Source organism: Ictidomys tridecemlineatus, chromosome 5 (genome assembly GCF_052094955.1).
Source record: "Ictidomys tridecemlineatus isolate mIctTri1 chromosome 5, mIctTri1.hap1, whole genome shotgun sequence".
Lineage (NCBI taxonomy): Eukaryota > Metazoa > Chordata > Mammalia > Rodentia > Sciuridae > Ictidomys > Ictidomys tridecemlineatus.
In genome coordinates, this window is record NC_135481.1 from 169,505,200 (window position 1) to 169,527,275 (window position 22,076).

Below are 22,076 nucleotides of genomic sequence, written 5' to 3' on the forward strand. Positions count from 1 at the left end.
GAAAGATGATTCTAATCTACTCAAACTTCAGGTCAGGGCTTCTACCTAAAGATATTAGAGAATCTTTTTTGTCTCAATTATTTTCCCAACTTTTTGTCCCACGGAAGTGATGAATTTAAAGTTCCGAAATGTTTATCAACATCATAGTCCTTGGCATTCTTATCTTAATGACTAAAATTAGTCAATTCCTAGAGGATAAATTCCATACTCACTAATAGAAGCACAATTCTTTATTTAGAAATTTCAATTATGATGGCAGTAATTTTAAGTTTGGTTTTGTGCTAAGAATACGATTGCTAAGGTCATTCATGAGTAACATCAGGGTGGGGTTAGATGTCAAAGCAGTACCTCTATTTTCTTCCCTGTCTCCAATTTTTAAAATGTAAGCCTCCCAATTAATTTTAGCAAATCTGTGTTTTTTTGCTCCAAGATTCTTTTGGATTTTTTTTTTTTTTAGTTTTTTATTTGGAGATCATCAGTTTAAATGTAACTAAAATTAAATTAATTAAGGACTAGAAATGTACTTCATTCTGAATATTTAGTGAGGTTCTTATAAGAACTGGTTAAAAGCATACTAGTTTTGCAGCCACCAGTGATTGCTTAATCAATTGTTGTTGTGGGAAGACAACAAGGTAATTGTCTTTCCCATAGTCCTCACCTTCCATTTTTCCCCTTTTCCTCAGTCTGGCTCCCAATAAAAATCACCATCAAGAAAATCAAACCTACCCTTTTGTGAAGGTTCCCTTGTTGGTTAAGAAATGTCAGTGGATAATGACACAAGATTACAACACCCCTTAGGGGTTTGCTTGTTTTCTTTCAGGTAAGGAATAAATACACATTCTTTATTTTTTTTTCCTCTAAGAATATACATTTGATATGGTCAATAAACCCTTAAAATTGCTGTGTATTTTTAAAAGTTTCTGCAATTGAAATGTGTCATTGATACCGTTGATGTCCCACAAGACCTGATGTGTGTCACCGTATACATGACACACAAAGACATTTATGTTCGTATTTATTTATACACCCTAACCACCCTAAGAACAAAATTAATGTCTTGTTTTGAGAGGGAAAGTTTACAATTAAAATCCTTTAATATATCAACTTTTCCCAATGATTTTAAATCAAGTTATTTATGTTATTACATAGGAAGTCTCCATGTCTACAACCTGTAAGTATTGACTGAATTAAGCTATTTTTCATTCATGGACAATCTTTCCTTCATTCATGTAATCTTAAAGCTTTAGCGCAAGGACAAAATAAACTTGGTTTAACTTAATTCAAGCTTTTCATTGTATAATTGAGGAAAACTGAGAGGTGGGGAAGAGAAATGACTTTCTTATACTCTTCATTAGTCAGTTAACACTTCCTAAAAAAAAGGATTTAAGGTAATTGGCAGATGTAAGACAAAAGGATAGGAAATAGAATAAGATCTAAGCAGTAACTGAATTTGGATACACATGTAGTTCAGCATATCCCAACTGGCAGAAGCTGAATTCTTCACAAAGTCCAAGGTGCCTCTAAGATCAACTGTATCAGTTACTTAAGTAAAAGCATAGAGTTCCTACAGAGGGCTGAGGTGGAAGCTTCAACCCACTACACTCTTAATTGGAAAGCAAGATATTTACCAGCTTGATTCTGCACTTGACAAATCAGTTTTTAATTGCCTATAAGGATTATTTAAAATGAAACCTCCCTCCCATTTCTTACAATTTTCTCTTTCTTTATAAATGATTGCTCTTACTCACAGTCACTTATGACATTCTTGCCCATCTTGATACCACTCTTTACACGCCTGTGTCTCACTTCCTCAACCTGAATCTGAACACTGAGGATAGGAACAACTTTACACCTGCTAGTCTTCCATGGCCACGACGGGGCATCACGTGAATAGTGATTGGTCAAAAATTGCTAAAAGTAGAGAAGACTGAAGAGAGAAAATAGAAAGATTCTTGCCTGCTCTTACTGTCTTGTGGGCCATTTGACTAAGTTGGCTGTTATGCAATTGTGTTTGATCTATGATGTTTCATGTCCTTAAAGTCCTGATCATAGGACAAAGGCTTTGTTCAAATGTCAAAACACAAGGAGAAAATACTTATTTCCAAGGGTAACTTCTAGAGGTATTTATTTCGTTTTTTTTTTCAAAATTGTGAAACAAAACATTTCAACATCTGAACATTTATTTCCTGTCAGGCACTATTCTAAATGATAAAGTAGAAACTCGTTTAATGGCTAAATTTAAGGCTTCACCCAATGCCTTCATTTGATCTACTGCAAAACTGTCCAAAGTTTAACAAAACACCTTCTTTGCCATCTTAAATCTGTCTCTGACACACACTCTCTCTCTCTCTCTCTCTCTCTCTCTCTCTCTTCAACTATTCTCCATATTTTTTCATTTCCTTACCAGTACCTGCACCATTTGCTTACAAGACATTGCCAATATTTAAATACCTTTGAATGAATTCTGGCAAGAAAATTTGGCAACTCTATGACTATGGAGGCCCATTCACCTAGACTCCTTTCTATAACTGGCAATCAAGTTGGCATCCCATTGAAATGAATGGCAGTATTTCTGTTCCACCAGAATTTGGTAAGAAACTAAAGGTTCATAACATGAAATATGTTCCAAAGATAAATTTCCTTTGCATGGATTGACCCATACTATTATATTCCTTTAATACAACATAATGATTCAGATCCAGTGAAAGACTGTGTACGTAATATTCCAGTTTCCAATGGCAAATAAATACCCTTTCAAATATCATGAAGATATATGTGTTTATTACTTACCATCATTCCTCCCCCTCCTGCCCACCAACCTCTAAACTGTTTCCACAAATTAAAAATATACAAATATTAATACCATCGATACCTGAAAAAGAAAATTAAATATTATGATTAAAGTTTTTCTGGGTTATACACATATACAGATAAACATATATATTATATATATTCATACACATACGTATGTATTATATTAGCTGTCATTTGTCATAATAATGCTACAGAGCAAATCACAAGCTTGTTGATTAAACATGTCTGCAGGCTGACAGACTTGGTTGATCAAGACTGCACTTGGCTGGGGATTTCTTCTGATCTCCACTGTGCTAGAGGGGTGTCTCTGTTCCAGATGACTTTGATCCTCCTCCTGGGACCTGTGGGCTGGCCTGGGCATGTTCTTTTCATGAGGATGGCAGAAGGGAAAATGCAAGCAAATCCAATCATGCAGGTACTTTGCAAGACTATACTTCTGTCATAATTGCCACCAGTCCCATTGGCCATCTCAAGGATGAAAACGGCATATTACCCACAATAAGAGAGCGCCACATACAGGGGGAGAGCATACATTTCCTTCTACAGTCCTTATCTGTACACTGAAGATGATTCGAGAGCCCTTTTTTCCCAATAACAAATGTACTGGCTTCCAGCAGAAGAATACCATCATGTGTCAGAGATTTTTTTTTATCAAATACTGGACTCTGTACAAAGGATTTTCTGCTCACCACCTAATTTAACTATTACAACTTAGAAATCATAGTTTTCACAACATTGACATGTAAGTAATATAAGCCTCATTTTAAAGATCAGAGACTGAAGCTCAACCAAGTAACTCAGCCAGTGTATGGAAAAGCCTGACTTCATACTCTTTTGCATATGATTCTGCAACATGTGCTTTCAACTGAAGCCTTCTACCACTGGCCTTGTCCCACTTCCCAACTCCATCCATCATTCCTCCCCCTCCTGCCCACCAATCTCTAAACTGTTTCCACATTATAATGCATCCTTTGTCTAAAATGCCATATTCTCTTTTCCTTCTACCTTCTGGATATCCAAATTCTCTCTTTGCTAAAAGGCTTGCTTCAAATCCTATCCCCTGATTTCCCAGTGGATAAAAGCTTTCTGACTTCCAATCTCCCAGAGCCGCAATCTGTACCTGTCCACAGTGTCTGTTATCATACACTCACTTAGACTTTGTGAAATCTGCCAGTTGACAAGCTGAGGAAAGGGGGCCAATCTATATATTCCTTCCGAGTACCTATCTTATGCTCAGTGATTTTTTTTTAAATAAATGAATTCATCCACATCAATTCCCTTCTTCCAAATTTGGGAAGAACACCAATCAAGTCACAGAGAAGTCATCTGTATTCAAAAAGTCAGTTCGTCTTGTGCACAAAGTCCTTTGGGAATTAGAAGTCAGTTGCTAAAAAGTTCCTTTGAAGAAGACACTTCCTTACATATAATGGATGGTTTATAACCAAGGGGATGAGAAAAAGGGAAGTGAGTTGAGGTGAAAGAGGGGGTAAATAAAGGGCAGGTCAGAGTCTACAGTGGGAGAAGGAAGTGAAAAGAGGAGAGGGACAAATTGCCATAAACTGAGTGTTTATGTGCCCTCCAGAGTCATCTGTGGAAATTCTAAGCCTAGTGTGATGGTTTCAGGAGGTGGTCCTTTGGGAGGAACTTAAGTCCTGAAGGTAGAACCATTGTGAATAGGATTATTGCTCTTACAAAAGGGACTTCAGAGACGTCCTTCACTTTTTTTTTTTTCCACATGAGAACAAGTGGAGAAGATCCAGCCTGCACCTGGAAGACAGCCCTCACCGGAACCTGACCATGCTAGCATCTGATATTGGACTTCCAGTTCTAGAACTATGAGAAAGAAGAAATTTCTGTTCTTTGTAAGCCACCCAACCCGTGGTATTCCAATAGCTGCCTAACCGACTAGCACATAATTCTAGGCAGAAAAAGAGTGGGGAGTGGGAGATATGAAGAAGGAAAAAAAAAAAAGCAAGCAGTATAAAAACCTGAAGACAGATAAACAAGGCATTATGGAACTAGAATGTTGAAACTAAGTCATTTTGGATCCTCTCCAAAGAAGGTAAAAGCGAACAATCTTATTATTTCAGGGTGTGGATAGGTTTCCTCATAATACTAGAAATCATACAGATGTGATTTTGATCATGATGGCAGTGAAAATGGGCCCCCATCTGAAACAGTACTTTTGCCTAAATGTCAATGGCTTTTGTTTAATACATTCTATCCTTCAAACACATATTTTTTTTCTTACCCAACAGAAAGAAGGAAGAACAACACTTAACAATCATTTAGCTATTAAACTCCACAAGGCATCTCATCTTTTCCCAGCCTCCTTGCCAGCATCAGAGAGATACCCTGTTTGAAAGGTCATCACTCTGCAGAAGCTCATCTGAAGTGTGCAGAGGCAGGATGAGTCCAAGCAGTCTCCTATAAAACTTGCAGCATTTTGAGGATGGAGTGTCTTCTCTGGTTTCAGGTTGAAATTCCACACTCTCCAAGAGCAATAATCTCCTTCCTTCCTTGGCTATTTCAACCTTCATATACTTGTGGGCAAGAACATTTCCCTGGGAATCTTCCCGGATTTTCATAGTCTTCCTGAATGTGTCCTAAAGTGATCATTGGGAGTTGTTAAGTTACCCAGGAGGCCAAAATGATAGGATTTATTTAATCAGCAAACCCAAACCCAAAAGCGTTCCGCTGATTCTTGTAATTCTAGCCATGCCATGTCTTCCCCTATGTTAACAAGGTGCCAAATATGGAAATGGTATTCCAGGTGAGGCCTCACCAGGATCCCGAGCCGTGAAAATGTTCCTTTGTTCATGTGCAAAATGAAGATTTTCCTCCTGCTGTCGAAATCAAACCAAACTCATTAAATATCATGTTACAAACTCCTATGAAATTTGCCTTCTGTCATATTCCTCTAGGTCTTTTATTGGCCTTGCTAATCTCCAGGTTCTGAAGTCCCATGGAATCTCTGTGTTTCTCATTAGTTTCCAGAGATGTATTTTTCTTCTCTCTAAGTGGAATCTTGGCATCCCAAGCTCGGTCTAGATTTCTAACCTACAGACCTTATGTACATTACTGCGGTCTTGGAGGACCTTCTCCTTTGCCTGGTTTCATCACTCTCAGTAATGAACTTGGTCAAACGAAGCAAGGTGAAGTCCAGCTCAGTCAGCAGCGCACATCTGTCCTTACTCACTGGTTTGGCTTCCCACTGCCCATCACACCTTGAGTCATTGATAGGTGGACCAGCTCTCCCTGGATAGCTTACCTCAGTGGCAATCCCTTGAAGCACTGGTGCTACTGGGCTCTGGTTTGTGAATTGAGGCATACCAGAAGCAACACATGCATTGGAGGGATTCAGCTCAGTTATTTCATTCAGTTACCACAGGATACAAAATTCAGCCAATCAGAGCTGAGAAGCCCCTGTTAACATTCCACTCCCTCAGAAACCCATGGAACATTCTACTCTGTGGATCTACAAATTTCCACCAATTGGCAAGATGGAACTTTCTAAGTGGTTCCATGAGCTGTTGAAAGAAGGGATACATGCAAAAAAACAAAAATTTCCATGATCAATCAAACAAGATGAAGGACATTTCATACCATTCATCTCCCACTTGGAGAACATGCATGCATGTACATATTAATGTTTCCAAGAAGGTAAGATATATAGAAAACCATTTTACTTGAATCAAAGTTTTCTAAACTTACTTACAATGACTCATTTTAATTTCAAATTCACAGGACAAAGCTTACTAATGAATGAGTCTCTTGGTTTTTCTTGTCTGTCTGCTCACTGATGAGGATTTGGGGTTTTTTATTCCCAGGTTATTTCACTGCTCCACCCTTTACAGTTGCCCAACGTGCTCTTCTGTACTTCAGTTATGGAAAGCGGAAGAGCAGAAGTATCTTATCAGAAATCTAAAGGACATAATTTTATGGTCGACTGTATTTTCTAAAAGTGATAGCACCAACATATTTCATCCCACACACTCTTCTTACACGGTGACTTCCAATGAAACATGGGATCTCTGTTCCCATCCCTTAAATCTGGGCAGCCTCTGGCACTGCTATAACTGATCAAATATTGCTGAAATGGTGCTATGTGTCTTTCGAGCTAAGTCACAAAAAATAACACAGCACTCATTTGCCAGGTGCTCCCACGTGCCCCACCTGACTCTCAGCACACTATCTTCCATGTTGTAAGGAAGCTCAGGCCACATAGAAAGACTATGCATAATTTTTCTGGCCTATAGCATTAGCTTGACCAATAGCAACAGCTAAAAGCTAATACCTACTGTCAGACATGTATGTATTCCTTTGGATGATTCCAGGGATCTTCTCTTAAGCGAGCTAATAATGAGTATAGCAGAGATGAGCTATTCCCATGGAGCTCTGCCCCAATTATAGAATCATGGACAAAATAACTGCTGTCCTTGTTTTAAGCCACTTAGATTTGGGGTAACTTGTTGTAACAGTCATAGTCACCGGGAGAGCTTGGAGTGAGGGAGATGAGTCAACATGATCTAGGTTACTTTTCGGGACGCATTTTAATCGGAGCAATTACAATAAAAGTGAAGGACTCCTAACAAGAGAACAATCCTTTTCCAGTGCTTGAAGTGCCCACAAAAATCACCTGGAATTCTGGTTTCCTTTTTGCTTATCAAGAAAAACCATTCAAACATTTATCACATTTCCTCTTGGCACAGTGTTTACTCAGGAGTTCCACCAATTCCAGAAGGGATTGTGGGCTAGACCTCTAGCATTTCCCAGGGCTGGATGCTTGTCCTCTTCAGAATTAGCTGAACTAGCATCTCCAGAGGGGTTTTCTATCTCTCCCCTTCAGAGAATTCATCATTCTATATTATTTCACTGATTTGATATCTCGTTCTTTGCTTGTCTCTTCCCAATAGAATGCAATGGTCTTTCTTATTCATGGTGGTATTTTCCATTCAATGCCCAGCTAATATTTGTTGAGTGAATGGATAATAATGAAGGGTAATTAGAAGGTCCCCATGCTCACAGTTGGAAAACTGGCTTCTGGCAATGTCTTATAGACACATATGTATAGAATCAGGGCCTCTGAACTTTGGAACTTATCTGCAGTCCAGGTGGTTGATAGATAACTTCTAAGAGTCCCCATCACAACACTCTTATAGTTCAATTTCTTAAGGATACACTGTGGCCCAAAGTTCAACTTTAGCATACCCTTACACTATGCAAACTGTTTTTTTTTTTTCTCACCAGAGAAGTTGCATTCAATCATTTTAAAATCTAGGTTATGGTTTTATCTGATAAAACCATTTGTTTTGGGAACATTTGGTCCTGGCAGACACACCTTTGTCCTTAGTCTAGTCTATGTGTTCCAGACATTGCCCAAACAGACAGACGGGGGTAAAGAGGACCGGACTCTTCATGCTGCTTTATAACTCCTCTCTCAAGTAAAGGCAATGAAACACAACTGCGAAATAACTTATTATCCAAATGAGGATAGTTTCAAGAGGAAAACAGGGTGCCTTTATTAATTATATCCAGAAAACAGGCCTAAATCTAAAATGTCCCAGGCAAACCAGGATATTTGTTCATTTTTTATTTTTCTAAAGCTCAGAGATTGTCACATACCTTAATTAATTTTTTAACATTGGTAAAATGAAAAGCCACTGATATTTTGATGCCTGACATGCACTTCATGGGCAGCAAGGTTTTGATCATGTTTTCTTACCTTTTTGTTTTTCTTAATGTCTTTTTGGATACAACTGAAAATATTCTTGAATTGGGCATGAAAAAATAATTCCCGACAAAGAGTTTAACTAAGGAGAAATCAGTGATGGGGCTATACATACAGAAGTGGGTAGGTTTTTCCTATTAATATATTTAACAATAAACTTTATTTTTAGAGTAGTTTTAAGTCTCCAGAAAAATTGAACCAAAAGGACAGAGTCTCCGTATATCTCCTCTACCTCCCAATGTTGCCCCTATTATTAATATCTTCCATTCAATGTAGTATGTTAGTTATAATAGATAAAACAATATTAATAGATTATTATTAATTAAAGTCCGTAGGTAGTATTAGATTTTACTCTGGGATGTACATTTTATACCAAATTTTTAACCAGTACATAGTGACTTTTATGCAAGACTGCAGTTATCACTGCCTTAAAATTCCTCTGTGTTCCACCTAGTTATCCCTCTCTCCTTCTCCCTACCTCTAGTAACCACTGATCTTTTGTCTTCCAACTAAGTTTTGCCTTTTGGTTGAATCACATACTTGTAATTATAGAGCATGTAGCCTTTTGGACTGGCTTCTTTCACTTAACAATATGCATTTAAGGTTTATCAATGTCTTATCCTGGCTTAATAGCTCATTTTTTTAAATCTCTGAGTAATATTCCATTGAATGGGTGACCACAGTTTTATTTATCCAGTCACCTATTCAATGACATTATGTATGATCACCTGATTTTTGGCAAGTAGATATAAAGCTGCTATCAGTATGCACCTATAGGTTTTGTATGGATATAAGATTTTAACTAATTGAAGTGAACACTAAGGATCACATCTGCTAGATCCTGGGTTATAACTGGGTTTAACTTTGTAAGAAACTGCCAAACTGTCTTCCAATGTGGCCATTCCGTTTTGCAATCACACTAGCAAAGAATGATGATCTCTGTTGCTCTACAAGCTTTTAATGGTTTTAGAAGAACCAATAAAAGATATTGGAAAACTCTGATACTGGCAACAGCTGGTGGCCTTTAACGCTCTTGGACCTGGAGGGCAAAAGAAGGAAGGCAAGGCTGACAGAGCCTTGGATGAATGGGACCCCCCCGCCCCACAGCAGGTGACAACCAGCAGGAGCTACAATCGTGGATGTCAGTAGCCAATGTCAGGAAACACGTGCCAAGGACAGGTGGGACCAGGGGAATATGTACCCTAATTCTTGCTCTCCTCCTGCTCTCTGTTCCCCTGTCTGTGCCCCCATTAACTGAGCCAGTTAGAAGTTAAAGAACAAGAAAATCCATGTGATTTGGTCAGGGGACACAGAGTAGGGAAGTGAAGGCCTATCAATGGATCTGCAGGATGGGGGAGAAGGTGGAGACAGGAGAGTATACATAAGCATTGGAAAATGATGGTCAAGATATTGAAAAGTTATAATGTGGATGCAATTCTAAGAGATCTTTTGTTTGTTGTGTTAAAATGTTACATCACCATTTTTCAGTAGAGTGTTATCGAGTCACTCAGAAGAACTTTGAGGATGAGAACCTAATCCTGATCTATCACTTAAAGTGCATAATAATACTGATTTTATATAATCATATCCAGCTGAAACTCCATTGGAAACCAAAGTTCATTTTCTGAATCTACACCTCACTTTTATGATCGGCAGGTCTGGTGTTTATTTCTTATCAGCTTCTCTTGTCTTAAAACTCCCTTTGGTACATTCGAGTAAATAGTTCTCTTGTGAAAGTGAAAACCAACACAAGATTTATTGTCTCTGGATGTTTGTAAGGGTCTTCCATGGAACAAGGCAGGGTGTGGGTAGGGGATACTTCTTGTCCTTCTTTTCAACCTTAGCACATTTGTATTTGGAGTTTGTTAATTATATGCTGTTTGGAATTGTCTCAGGCACTGAAGGATGCTTAGCAACATCCCTAGCCATTACCCACTACATACCAGTGTCCTCTTTCATGGTTATGACAAATCAAAAATGTCTCTGGACATCACCAGTGTCCCCCTAGATGCCACATCTCCACCAAAGTGCATGAGGATTACTGTCCTGGTGCAAGGGAGCTTGGTAGCTTCTACTTGTGTTGTTGCCGTGATGATCCAATTGTAACCTGCATGATTTGACACAGACAGTGTTGCATATTTTTGGAACCAAAAGATTTACAACATGGATCCCAACCTATTGTTACAAAATGCCACCCTCCAGAAAATGCTGTAGGAAGATGACCTTTCTGATCCAAACCATCTTCCCTGCTTTCCCCTTTAACCCTCTCTCATGATTCTAGGCTTAAAACTAACACTTCTTGGCAGATCTTAGGATCCCTTGAGGCCACATGAGTTGGGTCACTAATAATGGAAATTGTAGAATTTCAAATAGCAGTTAGAATAAAAATATTAGGGTGTTCTAAGATTTCTGTGGTACACAAAATTAGCCAAACACGAAAGAAGCACTATTTCATGCCTTCATCAAATCACAAGTTATGAAAATGCGAGCCTTTTATAATTTGTCATATTCCCCTGATGATCCCTGTTTGCTGTGTTTCTGTTTGCATCTAGAGTAGAGGAACTTTCCTCTTTTTCGGTTAATATTTTCCTTCAAGTGTTTGGGGAGGGAAGAGTCTTCAAATTGCCCAGACTTCTTCTGCATTGAAGACAGTTTTATTTTTATTTATTTTACATCCTGCCTCCTTCCAAAAAAGGTTTTGAGGAGAGTGAAGAAACTGGATGGCATGGGTCAGTGAGAAAGAAACTGGAAACGACATTCCCCAATTCAACACTATTTTCTGAAACAATGTCAAGCCCTTACAAGGATGGGAAAATAACAAAGTCACATACCGTGAAAGTCAAGGATTCTCTCTTAGGGAATAAGTGTCCTCGAGCTACTGTCCTCCCAGTACATGTGTGAGCTTAGCAGTTTGGAATGTCAACAAAATAGGGTGATTAGGGGCAGAGGCCTGTAAGAGGCTTCATGGCCCACTCATTGATCAACACAGGGAAAGGAGACAATGTTGGAAGCTGTTTGGAAAGAATGTGCAGACTAACCACTTTAAATTACCATGCTGGAGAGATTTTCCTTCCCCAGACATGAGATGAATTACAACCAAGAATTCTGAGTAAGCACATCTTCTGAATACGATAGCCGACAGCGATGGCGATGGAAATCTGTTCAATAAATGATGAGATCTGTGTTGTTTGTCTTTCAACATCTCTCACTAATCAGCCTCCCAAATATCCAGTCCAGTCAGGGCGATGCAATGGATCACTTTATTTATAATAGATTCAAAACCAGATCTGGGCTTGAGGTTTCTTCTGTGTTGATTTATATTAGGAAGGAAGGAAGGAAGGAAGGAATGAACGAGAATGAACAAATGAATGAGGAGGAGGAAGGAAAGTGTGAGGAGGGAAAGAAGAAAGGAAAGGAAAAGAAAGGTGTGACGTAACTGTACATAATGTGTCTAGTTCGTGGTTCTTGGTCTGATATTATTTTTCCAAAGAGGAAGTGGAATTTTGAAACTCAGTTTTTGGAAATTCAGCTCTCAGGGAAGATTTCAAGCTCACCAGAGGACAGATATCATCAGAAACCCTTGAGACAAATTTACCGAGATATCGTCAGTGATTAGCATCCTTCAAGAACAGATGGGAAATCACAGGTGTTCATTCTGCCAAGTCAGTAGTCACTTGGGCTGGGAGAACCGAGGCCTCTGAACATCTTGTATTGCTCTGATTTAAGTACCCTGACTAGGAGTAAAAGCAAGACCCGGGTAGACCACAGATGTAGAGAAGGAGGACGGCAATTTGGCTAGTCTAGAGAAGCAAGAGAAATACAATGTATGATTCAAGCCATACCTTTAAGTTTTCTGGAAGCCACACTAAAAAAATAAAAAGAAGTAGGAAAAATGAATTTTAATAACATGCTTAATTTATCCCACTATATTCAAAATATTATCCCTTCCATATGAAATCAATGTAAAAGTAATTAATGAGATAATTTTCATTTTTTTTCCATAGTTTTAGAAAGCTGATGTAACCTAGTGCAATGGTGCATACCTGTAACCCCAATGACTCAGGAGGATGAGGCAGAAGGATCACAAGTTTGAGGCCAGTTTCAGCAACATAAATGAGACCCTGTCTCAAAATAAAAAAATAAAAAGCGTTGGGAATGTAGGTCTGTGGCAAAGTGCCCAGGGGTTCAATCCCCAGTACCAAAAGAGAAAATAAAGAAAGAAAAGAACTCCGGTGAGTATTTGATATCACATATGCTTACAATACATGTGGCTGTTGATTACCACATCAGACAGTATCTCAAGAAACCACAGATTTAATTCTCAGTAGCCAAAGGCATTAGAATACACAACAGCATGCCAATGGAGAGGCCCAGTCAAGAAGGCACAGCTATACCTACGAGGAGAAGAGTTGGATTTAGTCCCTGTATCCAGCTCTCTGTACGATCTTGAACAAGTCACTACAATTCTCTTTCCTTGTCTTTCATTTCAGGCTACTGTTTGTGCCAGTTGATCTCCAAAGTGCATGGAAACTGGAAAAATTCCCCAAATCTTTAGATTGTGAAAGACACTTGTGGGGATTGTAAAGATGTGCTCACAATTGTTTTGATATTTGTTCCCACAATAAGTAGAGCCTAATAGTTACCTCTTCAATAGGGCCTGGACATCATGACATACTTCCAGTGAACAGAATAGGGCAGAAGTTATATGATGTCACTTCTGAGATTAGGTTATAAAAAAGACTGCACCTTTCATCTTTTCTCTCTCTCTCTCTCTCTCTCTCTCTCTCTCTCTCTCTCTCTCTCTCTCTCTCTCTCTCCCCACAATCCAGATGTCATGCCATGAGAAGGCCTAAGCAGTCTGTGGAGAGGCCGACATAGTGAAAAACTGAAGCCTTCCAACATTTTTGTGAGTGAATTTGGAAGCAGATTCTTCTGCTGAGCCTTTCGGCGACTGTGGCCAAACTGATAATTTGACTAAAACTTCATGAAACACTCTGAACTAGAAGCACTCAACTAAACTACTCCTGAACTTCTGACCTACAAAGACTGTGGGATAGTAAATGTTTGTGGTTATAAGCAGCCAAATTGGGGGGAATATGTTACACAGCAACAGATAGTAAATACACTGCTTCTCTAGAGTTAAAGATAAGCTGAATGTGCTAAAAGGCAGTTTGACTACACGTGGAACAGCAGAAAGCCATCCTTTCCATCATGCTTGGGCACTTCCAGAAAGCGGCAGTGACAAGCAGGCTCGTAAACTGTGACATTAACTGAGCATTTCTGTATGCTGGGCACTTTTCCAAGCATTTCACCTGTCTTAACTCATTGAAACCTTACAATGACTTATGAGGTAGGCAGAACTAACACCTCCACTTCACAGATAAGAAAACACAAGCTTGAAGAAGCTAATTATTATCCCTACGAATGTACAAGCTGTAAAAGACAACGATTAAATATTCATTGTCTTTACCTTCATGCTTTTTATGGGAAGTGGCTTTTTTAGCTGATTGGATGGATGTTATCCATAAGACCTTGTTCACAAAAAAGATACATGAACACAGTAAAAATCCCAGAGAAAATAACTGCCCCTGGGGACAGACAGCGCATGGGTCCCAGGACTTCACCGCGCACTCATTTCCATGCAGGGACCCTGGAGTGCTCTGAGATGGAAAGACTATTCAGGACAGTGGCTCAATTTCTCTTAAAAATGAGATTTTCCAATATTATAAATGATGATGTAGTCCTTAATTAAAAAGGGATAAAGTCATCTGAATATAAAGGACTCATTATTATTTTGAGAAATCCGTGTCTCAGCAACGAGAGGGAGTTAAAAATGTTTTCAGTTCATGACTTACGATGGACAGAAAGCAGAGTTTCTCTTTTAACTGGAAATGAAAAAGTGGTGTTAAACCACAGAAGATAACCCTGAAGTTCAAGGTTAGTGAGGATTTCCTGGCAGGGAAAGCCATGAAACTTGAGTCTATGGAGTTTCCTTCCCCGGAATTTCCCCTCGAAGAATTTTGGACCACAACACTAACAGAGGAAGAGGTGAACTCCGTGGCTTTCTGAATGAGAGCTGATCTGGAGCCCCCTGACAGTGTCATGAGCAAGTCACAAAATCTCAGATGACCCCAGGTCTCCAAGTTTTTCAGCTATGAAACGAAGAGTCAAGAGAGCTCCCCCACCCCAACTTCCCCATCAGCTAATATGTAACAATAAAAGCAACTCTCAGAAAATTTCCCCAAGTACAAGTATTTATTTTCAAGCAGTTACTAAGTATTAGGAATTCCTGACTTAACGTTTTATCCTATTAGAGGATTTATAGAGACAGATGAAAACATATTCCAGGGGCAAAATTTACCCCAAGTCAGGTAACACTATCCTTCCATAAACAGCTAGAGATAAGACTATTTCATCTTCCTAAACTGAAACACTATTCAGAAATTTGAAGCCTCATGGGGTCACCTACTCTGTTCATGCAAAGGAGGAGCACCATGGACAACCTTGGTGATACCAACACAAAACCACTTCTATTACCCAGGATGCTAATTCACTAGTTTCTGATGTTCACCAAAAATAAAGTGAGAACAAGGGATTATGGTAGAGCTTTTGAATTTAACGTGAAACTATAGCTCAAAGTTGTATTGTGTTCTGATTGCCATTGTATAAATACTCTCATCCTACTAATCTCATGCTATGAACATGTCATCTATGAATGCAGAGTTAAGAAGAGATATGTATAACTGACTTTCACCAGGTGGTTCAACATGGCTCTACATCAGCAGTGAGTATAATCTGATCTCAAAAGTGACATTGCATCACTTTTGCTGTATTCTTTTTGTTAAAAATAGTCACTAGGTTCAGTGCACAAAGGGAGGAGACTATACAAGGGTGTGAATTCAGGAGATGGAGATCACTAGGACCTATTTTAGAAGCAATATACCATGAACTCCTCAAACACAGTCAGTCCTCTATATCCATAGAGTCCTCCACATCTTCAGCTTCAACCAAATTTGGATAGAAAATACTTGGGGGGGGGGCGGGAATTGTACCTTTAATAAACACATATAGATTTTTCTTGTCATTAGCTCTTGAAAAATACAGACTAGCAACTATTTAAATAGCATTTAATTGTACAAGGTATTATAAGTCATCTAGAAATGACTTAAAGAGTATGAGAGAATGCACATAGGTTATATGCAAATACTATGTCATTCTCTCCGAGAGACTTGAGCATCTTTGGATTTTGGTATTTGCAATGAATGCTGGAAGCAATCCCCTATGGATGACTCTATACACACAAATGAACTCCAGAGTACATGTCACACTGTTCATGATGAAAATATTCCAGATTAGATTATAAGCAATGTTAATTTAGGCAAAATGAAAATGTTTCATAACTCCTCTGAGGTTTTTTTTTGTCTTTAAGATATGGGAGAAATGAAAAGGCACAGTTAGGGATTGCTGACTGGTAGAGCTTCAATTTTGCCAAACAAAATGTTGAAAATGCTTGAGGTGTTTTATGCCGGCTTGTCCTCTGCTCTGGTACACTTCACTGTACCCTTTTGCTTCACACAGAACAGTTCTACACTGCTAGACTAACTGCCTGGTCCCTCAATGACTTGCATCTGGGACTCCTTGGCATTGATGATGGAAATTTGAAGATAAACCTCATTTGAACATCATACTCAATCCCCTCCTTTACACTAGCCTATTTTTCATTCAATACATATTTCTCAAATGTTTCTTGTATTTAAGAAACAGTATTTAGGCAAGTCACAGGATAGAGAGCAGAGTAAGATATAGCCTGATTACCTGACTACATGAGCTATGTCTTATTTTATTTTCTCATTTCAAACCGGTGGGAGACGCAACAGCAAAGAACCTGGATAATTCTAAAACCAAAACCCTACTCCTTAATCAAAGATACCCTCTTCATACCCTGCTGAAGATTCCCAGAGCATACCCATGGATTAGAGATTAGAAAAGTAGTTCTCCAACTGTGCCCCCCCCCACTAGAAGTTCGGTAACACTTGTGAATATATTAGAAACACAAATTCTTGGGCCCTACCCCAGACCTTCTGGGTCAGTAACTCCGTGAACATGACTCCTTCACAGTTTGTACTACCTCAAGCTTTCCAAGTGGTTCTGATGATTCCCGAATTTGAGAATTGCTGCAATAGAACCTGTCAGGTATCTAAGGGATAACATGCTCAAATCCTTCACTACACACTAAAGAGGAAATACAGGTGCTAAAAAGTGACATGACTGATTAACTGGTTAATTTCACCTAGAGCAGCTGCTTCCCTAAAGCACAGGCATTTTGAGGCTGAGATTTCAAGCAGACCAGGGGCTGGGCTTCCTATGTCAGCCCTGAGCTCCTGCCTAAACCCATTCCTTGGCTTCAGGTATATCAAACACCTCTGTCCAGTCATGCACAGCACGTCCTGCCAGGTTGTTGGGTGTGGTCCATGTACTCAGAGGTGTGTGCTGGAAGAGTTAAACAATTACCAACCTTTGATGGCCTTCCTGCTCTTTAATGCCACATACCTGCCCCATTACCTGCAAAGGTGAGCTCAGACAGAGGTTGTGATCACATACCTCCTTGGATATCTGCCAATGTTGAGGGGGCTGGGGCAGGACTGCTGGGGCTGCCATTTTATTTATACAATTAACATTTGGATGATCAACCCAGACCTCCCCTGGGTGCACACTGCACCCTGAAACACAGGTTCATGATGAAGGACGCAGAATTCCTAATTCAAGCATAACCTTGCAAAGACACATCCTGTGAGTTAATAAGCAGATTGAAAATTATATGATAGTGAGAAGCAGTGTTTATTGATTTTTAAAAAAGGGACAGAAACTTTTAGCCTTTTCCTTTCAGATCATGAGGACTGGTGACAGGGAGAAGAGAGAGATGTCTTCCATATTTTTTTTTTCCAAAGTCACTGTTTTTACTAGAGAGACCAAAAAGCAGTACTCTAACTGCAAAGCATATTATGGACTATTAGACAACCTGCTGTTTTTATAATCCACATGTCAATTTCCAAACATATTTAGAAATACCTGATTCATTAGGGATAGAGAGAGGTGAGCAATGTGTTATTCTAAGTCTGGAATTTCATGTTATATTCTACACAAATGAAGTATTGAGGTGACATTATACAACAGTGATTTCTGAATGCATGAGTAACAATTCCAACATGGAGGTCTATTTTGAATAGTACTTCTCAATGGGGATCAGTAGAGAGTTCATACTTCAAAATCTTTTCAAAAGTATTTGTTAAATACAGTGTCTTCAAGTCTCAGCAGAGACACACACCCCCCCCCAAAAAAGCAATTGTCCCCTCTCTGTATATAGCTATTTACATATTTTGTATTTAACTCTTATTTATCTATTTATTTATTTATTTATTAGAGGGATTAAACCCAGGAGGGCTTTGCCACTGAGCTATATAACCCCAGTCCTTTCTTTTAAATTATTATTATTATTTTTTTATTTTGAGACCGGGTCTTGCTAAGTTCTTTGGGCCCTACCTACTAAGCTGCTGAGGCTGGCCTTGAACTTGCAATCCTTCTGCCTCAGCCTCCCCCAGGTGGTGGGATTACGGATGTGTGCCACCACACCTGGCTTACCTCATTTTTAAAATACAGCTTTTAATTAGATACTATGACAGATTATATTTTTCAAAGATGGTCGGGACAATATCTCCAGCCTGACACCCTCTTCTAAAATATAAACCTGTCACCACCCAACCAAGAGATAAAGCCTAATTCCCCTCCCCTTGAATATGGGTGGATTCATGACTGCTTTGACCAAGATAGTAAGGCTGAGTGACACTGTATGACTTCTTCGACAACAGGGTCATCAAAGACTATGAAGTTTCCTTCCTGTTTGTGAAAACACTCATAATTGAAGCTCCGAGCCACCATTGTTGAAGAAGTCCCTCTATCCTGAGGGTACCAAGATGGGAGGAAGCCACACTTGTTGACTCCAATTGGTAATCCTGGTGGTTGAGTCTCCCTGACCCAAATACCAGAGAAGTCAGCCAACAGGACTTTAACCGCTTCCAGGCCCCAGTTACTCATTGTCCACTTCACTTTTCCCGTCTTTGAATATTCCTAGCTTGAGACTTCAAATATGGCAGAACAGAAACAGTCAGCCCCATTATATTTGTGAATACAACCCAAAGAATCCATAAGAATAGTAGAAAGGTTGGTTTTCAGTGACTAAGTTTTGAGTTAATCCATTACACATAAACAGTAATTGGAAGTTTCCAATATTTTTTTCATAAAGGAAGTCATCATATTATCTTGAGAAACTCAAGAGTATGGCAGATGGAGCCCATATGTCTACCAAACAAGGAGATAGAGAGCGATCCCCAACACCATGAATCAAGGTTTGTTACCAATGCTTATAAGCAGCCTGATGTTTTCTTATGCAGTAGAACTTGTTTCCTTCGAAGTAGGTAAATAAAAGGCAGTGAGAGCCCCGGATCTTTTCTATCAGCACCTTCTTGGCTTGTTCTTATGTGTTTGTTTGTAACCCCTGCCCTAGAACACAGTAAGCACATAACAAATATTTGTTGAATTTTGAAATCAGTCCATCCTTTGTGCTGATTTTCTATTTCTCTCTGGGTTCTGCTAATTAAAATTTTCTTTTCCCATAAGTTTAACAGCACTTAAATTGTATTTTCTTTCTTCCCTCCCTCCCTCCCTCTCTTCCTTCCTTCCTTCCTCTCCCATTCCTCTCTCTCTTCTTTTTTTTTTTATATCTTCTGCCTTAGTTCATTTTCTGCTGCTATTACAGAATACCCAAGACTGGGTAATTTATAATGAACGAAATTTGTTTGGCTCATGGTTCTGGACTGGGAAGTCCAAGGTCAAGGGGTTGCATCTGGTGAGGGCCTTCTTGCTACATCATAACATAGCAGAAACATCACATGGTGAGAGAGCACATAGAGAGAGAGGAAAAGGAAACTGACTCTCCCCACTTTTATAAGTAACCAATTCCAGTGCATGATGGCCATTCACAAGGGTGATGCCTTCCATGAACTAATCACCTATTAATGTTCTCACCTCTCAACACAATTACAGGCAGCAATTAAATTTCAACATGAATTTTAGAAGGGACATTCAAACCATAACTTACTCCTTCCCTTTCTCCCTCCTTTTCTTCCATTCTTCCTACTTCCCTCCTTCCTTTCACATTCTTATAGTTTATCCCTGTCTATCACACTGCTGAATATTCGCTTTTCATTCATCTCTCGCTCTGAATATAAAATAGTAAAATAATGGGGCTGGGGCTGGGGCTCAGTGGTAGATCGCCTGCCTTGCACATGTGAGGTATTGGGTTTGATCCTCGGCACCACCTAAAAAAAATAAATAAATAAAGATATTGTGTCCATCTACAACTAAAAAAAATTAAAAAAAATAAAATAGTAAAATAAGAATTTTCAAGATATGCCAGGCATATTTCTTAGCAGAAGTACTATTTTGTTCAAGGACATCTGCTTCAGAAGAAATCTAGGGAGTTCTTTAAAATATTGAAACCAGAGTTCCTCCCTCAATCAATCAACTCACATTGAGAGTGCTCATACAAAATTTTCATTAAGTTCTTCCAGTTATTTTGTTGCACAGTATAGTTTTCGAAATCAGCCAAGCCTTTCTTTAGATAGCTAAGTGCAGAAGGTTTGCTATCCAACCCTGGGATTGCAAAGATATAGCTGATATAACCAGGGCCACGGCTCCAGGGGTTTTACATGGAGGTCAGAGTATGCAGTGGGGCATGGTGAAAATGAGATTAGAAGACCGTGAGGTTGGGGCTACACAGTACACAGACTAGGAGATCAGCTGAGCCAGGGAGCTTTGCCTTATCACAGGATCCATGAACCTGGACTGGAGAGTAAATTCCACCTTATTTGAACTAACCATGGATTGAAATGTTTCACTGCCTCTAATTATGAATATAGGCAATAAACCATAGGAGCATTAGCAGGACACATGCCTTTGTCTCTAGAAGAAATCATAGATAATTTTGCATTAGAGATATAATACCATTTTCACTCACCACTGAAAAATTAAATATAAAAAATATTTTTATATATTCAGATATAGTACCATTCTCACTCTTCACTGAAAATGGAATATAAAAAAATATTTTAATATTTTCTCCAAAGCCAAATGGAGCTGAGGCCACAGATAGAGAAGGCCCCTCAGGGTAGCTACAAGGTGTCTGTAGACGCAATCAGCTGCTTGTACACTATATCTACTAGCCTTCCAGGCCTTGATGAGGACATACAAGGCTGAGGTACCATCTTCTCCGGGAGATGAGGCCAGCTGCCCAGCCTTGTGCCTGTGTGTCATCAGGCCTATGACCTGAAGTCATTTAGCAGTCATTTCAGACAGTCATGGCAATGATAGGATGAGAGGGCCCCACTTGCCTGGAACAAAACGATGTGTTCCTTTGTGGGAGGGTCTGAGAAAGACAACTAAGTGCATATTAAACATGGCAACCCTGGGTTACAAGCTGATTGGCCAGGTGTCATGCAAAGCCATTTATTCATCTTCACAAAAGAATCCCTACAAAGTCGTTTTGTTTTTTTCCCCAATGTCCATGTTAATATCTTAAATTTCCAGATGAAGAAAAATAGGATGTACAAGATCACATATATATCACTTATAATATTAATTGTCAATCACTGCTGATAATATTATCGATGATTAATTATAGATTATAAATATTAGTATAATTTTAGCAATAATACTATTCATTTAGTTATAGCAAATCCTTAACTTTTAATAATACCCACAATACCTAATATTATTAATAGTGGTGCCTCCTGTCATGTACCAATTTCAGATTTGTGCATGATAGTTCCATTGTTTCATATAATTTCAACACAACCCTCTCAAATGTATATATTATTATTATTGGTATCTTCTAGGTGAAGAAATCTAGGACCAAGAACTTACTCAAGGTTTCCAGCAAGATATGAGTTCTTTCCTTGGGGACTTGGTATTTGAATCTCCGCTCTGTGAGGCTCCCTTACACTGGGGGTTCTAGTCCCGACTTATGGCAATGCCCCTCTGGTTCCACGTATCCCTGGCTAGTTACAATTTGAGAACCAGTCATGGAACCTTTCAGTCAAAGGGAGAGAGGAGGGACAGGCAGCCTCAACACCTCAGAAGTGTGGAGTCCTTGGTGCTTTATTTCATGCCAGAGTTATAGACATTTCCCTCCATTATCCCCCTATGTCCTCTACAGCTTGAGTCAGCAGCTGAGCAAAAGCCACAAAGACAGTTCCAGGAGGTATGGTATGACCAGGGGTAAATTCAGGCAGGAACATTTGAACCAAAACGCACAGAGACTTGACAACCAGGACTTGCCGGGACATGCCTATTCATGGCTTATAAAGGTTGTAGCTTTTATTGCGAACACTCAGTCACCTGGTTAAAATAGTAATAATAATAACAACCACCACCAGTGCAGGCACTACTGGGGATTCTGTCTGATTTGAAGGTACTG

The 22,076-nt window shown here is 39.2% G+C and overlaps 1 long non-coding RNA gene across 1 annotated transcript; it reads left to right on the forward strand.

The window, feature by feature from the left end:
• Positions 1-2,993: 2,993 nt before the first annotated feature.
• On the forward strand, positions 2,994-5,713 carry LOC120886652 (uncharacterized). The gene is made up of 3 exons (XR_013438599.1): positions 2,994-3,229; positions 4,555-4,676; positions 5,073-5,713. It is a non-coding gene; the product is annotated as an uncharacterized LOC120886652 (long non-coding RNA).
• The last annotated feature ends 16,363 nt before the right edge of the window (positions 5,714-22,076 follow it).